Source organism: Mastomys coucha, unplaced genomic scaffold, assembly GCF_008632895.1.
Source record: "Mastomys coucha isolate ucsf_1 unplaced genomic scaffold, UCSF_Mcou_1 pScaffold2, whole genome shotgun sequence".
Classification (NCBI taxonomy): Eukaryota; Metazoa; Chordata; class Mammalia; order Rodentia; family Muridae; genus Mastomys; species Mastomys coucha.
This window is the reverse complement of record NW_022196902.1, coordinates 22,742,966-22,748,430: the sequence shown is the minus strand read 5'-3', so window position 1 is coordinate 22,748,430 and position 5,465 is coordinate 22,742,966.

Below are 5,465 nucleotides of genomic sequence, written 5' to 3'. Positions count from 1 at the left end.
CTCTCTCTCTCTCTCTCTCTCTCTCTCTCTCTCTCTCTCTCTCTCTCTCTCTCTCTCTCCTCTCTTTCGGTGCCACTACCCCTACTCCCTCTCAATTAAACCTCTTACAGGTGGAACTGTTTGGGCCTAGCGTGATATGTTCTGATGCAATCTGCCACTCCAACACATCATTTGGTGCCGAAACCCGAGACATGGCGGTTTGTGTCAGCACTGGCTGCGCTGCCCTGTGGCAGGGCCAACAGAGATCACGACCACGTGGAGCGGTCCCCTGTGGCAACTGCGGCTGCTATCAGGATGTGAGTTCTAGGTCCCCTCAGCTGGCGGCTGGGAGCCACTGCTCGCTGAAGACACCAGGCACCATGGGACATACCGGAGCTGCAGCCAAGCGCCACGGGACTACAAACTTCTACCACGTGAGCAGAGCCCCACTCAGGTCCCATTCAGTTCCATGTTTTCCATTTACCAGTCCATTATAATTCTCACACAGACACCGGCATATTAATTAATAGGATCAGTCAAGGGGACGACCTCCATCTTTCCAAATAAGGCCTGGCCAACCTTCTCTGGAAACCACAGGTTTACAGTCAAGCCTCCCCAGTTGACATACACGTTAGGACTTCTGCCATTGGTGCCCCTCCCTCGGAAGCAACTCTCTTTCCTAATTTTTTTCATGGGGCTCTAGCAGCCATCAAAACCTTGGGTTCAGAGTGGGTTGCCTTCCCACGGCAGGCCGGCAGGCTGCCGGGGGCTGCTGGATTGCCACTAGGGGTTTCTCATGACGACTTGAACCACTAGCCTTGGCTGTTAATTCTTTGGTGCTTGGATTGTTCTCAGGGCGCTGGTAGGAACATCCAACCACCCACCAATGGGTACCAGAATGTCTTTGACCAGTACCTCCAGGCCTCCCACTGGGATGTCTCCTAAAAAAAAACCCTCAAATCTTTAAAGCTAATGCCTAACTTGAAGACATCAAAATTAATATATCTCTGCAATAAAGTCTGGATTAAATATCAACTAGATGGGAGTTCAAAGTTGCCACTTAATGGCACCCTAGATCCAACAATCTTAAGGGATCTTAATACATACTGCCAGCGAACTGGTAAATAGAAGGAGGTTCCCTAATTCCAAACATTTATCTCTCTCCATTCCAATTCTTCCTTGTGCTCTTCTTGTTCCCCAACCCAACTTCTTTTAGCCATGAAATCTACACAACCTCAACCTCCTCTAGATGACTACAATGCTAGATCCAGCTAATGAACCACCCCCCTTTCACCACCAAAACTGTCTCCATGCTGCCAAAAACCCAAACTGCTGCCTCAGTTTCTCCTCCTCACCAGGATACTCCAGAGCCTGCAAGCTCTCCCTCTCTAGACCCCTCTCCTTCCGTGCCAGCTGTGGGCAGCTCCAAAGGCCCCACATTGGCAGCTACTTTCATTCCTCCTGTCACCTGCTCTAAGGCTACAGCCAAACCTTCAAGTCCTTCCTCCCCAGAGACACCTGACCCAGCAACAGTCCTACCTCTAAGGGAAGTTGCTGGAGTAGATGGCATTGTCAGAGTATATGTTCCGTTCTCGTTTAGTGAACTTTCGCAAATAGAAAACAGGCTGAGGTCCTATACTTCTAACTCTTTCAAGTTTATTAAAGTTTATTAACTTTATTATTAAAGTTTATTATTTATACTCTTTAATAAATTCCAATATATCACTCAATCTTACAGCTTGACTTTCCATGATGTTTATATGATCCTTACTAACAACTTACTTTCTGAGGAACACAGAAGAGTCTGGGAAGAGGCAAGAGCGTAATGCAGATGGGATTCACCAAACAGACAACATATACCCAATTGGCTCTGAGGCAGTGCCAAAACAGGATCCCCGGTGGAATTACAATTCTGCAGGTAGTATTTTAGCCAGAGACAGGTTCATTACATGCCTTCTGGCCAGTCTTAGAAAAGCGGCCTTAAAGCCCATAAATTTTACAAAACTCCAAGAGGTTGTCCAGGACAAGCAGGAGAATCCATCTCAATTTTTAGAATGCCTTATGAAGGCTTCATTACAGCATACCAATCTGGACCCTGAAAACCCAAAAGGTAAGCAACTTTTGATGACCTACTTCTTTTCCCAGAGCTACTCTGACATAAGAGCTAAACTTAAAAAGCTGGAGAGGGGACCCCTAACTCCACAGGCAGAAGTCTTAGCGCTGGCCTTCAAAGTGTACCATGGGAGAGATGATAGAATCTACAAACAAAAATACCGTATGCTGGCAAAGGCTATCCGACCAGCCCCAGCCACTACCCTAGACTCATGGTCTCCTAAGACTCAGAGACCATCAGGCACCTGCTACAAATGTGGTAAAAAAGGTCATTGGGCAAAATCCTGCCCTAACTTCCACAAGCCAAGAGGGCCATGCCCTAGGTGCCATCAAGAGGGACATTGGGCTGTAGATTGCCCTCATGTTATGCAAAACAAAGGAACATCACTCCCAGATAACTCTCCAACTGATCTCCTAGGCTTGGCTATGGTTGACTGAGGAGGCCCGAGCTCCGCTGACCCAACCACTGCCATCACTAGCAGAGAGCCCCGGGTAAATATCGTGGTATGTGGGCGGTCCATCTCCTTCCTCTTGTACACTGGAGCCACTTACTCGGTCCTGACGGAGTTTTGGGGGCCCACTTCTCCTTCTCGTTCTCCTATTGTTGGGGTAGGAAGACAACCTTACTTCCTTCTCCAGACCCCACCACTTAATTACATCTTTAGGGGTGTACCTTTCACTCATTCCTTTTTGGTAGTGCCAACATGTCCTGTCCCCTTATTGAGAAGGGATCTTCTAGCTAGACTGGGAGTCTCTACTTCTTTTGTAACTCACATTAGCCTAAACCCAGGCTCGCCAGTGGTTCCTCTGCTCCTTCTCCTAGACAGGCAACCTACTAACACTACCATGTTATTTCCTTTACCACCAGCTTCTCAGGTAGATCCCCGAGTCTGGGACGTCCAGAACCCCTCTATTGCTAAACACCATTCTCCTGTTGTCATCCAATTTCTTGACTCTACCAGGTACCAAGCTCAATCCTTTCTCTCTCTACAGCCTACTCCTGAGGACTTAAGCTTCTTAAAATCTATCACTGCTTCTTGCAAAATCTGTCAAAAGTCTGACCCCAACTCAAAGTCTCATAACACCCCTTTTCCTACCCATCATACTAGAGGTTCCCTTCCTGGAACTAACTGGCAACTTGACTTTACCCACATGCCCACTGTCAGGCATGCCAAGTACCTCCTGGTCTTGATAGACACCTTCTCAGGGTGGGTAGAGGCATTTCCCACTATTAACAAAAGGGCTCAGACAGTCTCTGATCTCCTCCTCCGAGAGATCATCCCCAGGTTTGGTGTCCCAGACTCTCTCCAATCAGACAATGGTCCTAAATTTACTTCCCAAGTCTCTCAAATACTATCTAAGGTTCTAAATATCCCCTGGCATTTTCACATTCCTTACCACCCTCAATCTTCTGGTATGGTAGAAAGAACTAATCACTCTTTAAAAACCACTCTTGTTAAGCTGTCACAAGAACTTCATCTTGATTGGTAAAACTCCTACCCCTGGCTCTTTTCAGGTTACGAGCTCTCCCAAAGTGACCTCTCCTCATCTCTCCCTTTGAACTCATGTATGGACGTCCAGTCCTAACTCCTGGTCTTTCACCTAAATGCTCTCCCCTCCCAGACCATCTACTTATCCCATTACTTTGCCACCTCTGTTCTCTCCTATGGAACTTTGCTGACCACCATCTACCTCGGCCATACACTGTCTCCTATCCACTACCTATCAACATTGGAGACCAAGTCCTTCTATCCCCTCCAGGTCATCGGCCCTCACTTCTCTCTCTCAAGTGGCAGGGCCCTTTTAAAGTAATTCTTGTGAACCCTACAGCTGCTAAACTTGAGGGATTCTCTCATTGGGTCCATCTGTCTCACTTCAAAACTTTCATTCCTCCACTTAAAAATGACTCTTCTTCATATACATCAATCTTAACAGGACCATGCTCTATTAAACTCCAGAGGACAACAAGACTGTCTTCTTTGTCACCAATCCCAGAAAATGAGACTCCACTCCAGCAGCCAAGCTCAACCTCACTGGACTAGACATGGGTTTCTCATCCTCCCCCTGCTGTTCACTTCTATCCAGGGTAGCCCTTATATCTGGAGATTCGAGGTTCAAGAAACCCCCACAGATAACAAACAGTCTTTCCAAATAGGGTCAGGAAACTACTCCATAGCTGGATGCCAGGAACCAATCCAAATTGCTATCAACCCGGTATTTGTAATGCAATCTAAATATTATGATCTCTATACTTGCTTTCTCTTCAACCAGACAGAAGATTATTGTAGAAAATCGTCAGACGAATATGGTGGCTACCCATATTGGTCTTGTCAAATACATATGCTTGGATCACGGATCAATTATTTCTTCTATCAACATTGCAAGACACTTTTTTCTTCTACATACAAGACTTGTGGAATTCCAGGTGGGAGACAAGAGTTGTTGGTAAGCTCTATCGTAAAAATCAGCGTGGGGCCCCAGTAAGTACCATCCATATTCAGAGAAATTATGTCTCAGTTGCCCAACCCCTGAATATTGAAAAAGTAGGGGAGATAATCAAACAATTCTCTGAGGTCCTTATCTCTTTGACATCACCCCTCATAAATGGTACTAACTTGTTATTTCGCCTTTTACTTCAGACCTTGACCTTGACACACAAACTCCTTAATGTTACCAGACCTAGACACTTTAAAGAGTCCTGGTTATGTGTACCCCCTGGAACTAACAATTGTCACTTACTGCGTCTCTGGTGATACTACCAAGTAACGTTACCTTAACCCTTTGTCAGCTCCCTGGCTCTAGTGTTGCCATGACGCCATACCTTACCTCTGTCCCTCTCTTTGGTGTGGTAACCTGTTTTAAGGTCTCTGGGACTCAGTCAGTGGGAATGCTGAGCTCCCTATACTGCAATAAAACCATAACCCTTGGTATATCATCTTTGCCACAATGCCCTATAATACAAAACACATCAGTTCTTTGTGGAACTCAGGCATATCATCGTCTACCTGCTAGCTGGTCAGGAGTTTGCACATTAGTACTTCTTTTCCCTGGACTGGGAGTGATCCAGGGAAACGAGCCCCTGCCAATCCCAGTTGTAGATATGATAGCTGCCCAACATAAGAGGGCAGTCAAAGTTGTGCCACTCTTAGCTGCTACAGGAATAGCCATAGGTGTTGGTACTGGAGTTGCAGGGATAACAACTTCCAGGATCCAATATAATACATTCACTTCTCAGTTTCAAAGCGATTTTCAAAAAATGTCTGAAACTGTGCTTAATATCCAGAAACAGATCAATTCTTTGGCAGCCGTAGTGCTTTAGAACAGACGGGGACTAGATATCCTGACAGCTAAAGAAGGTAGTCTTTGCCTGTTCC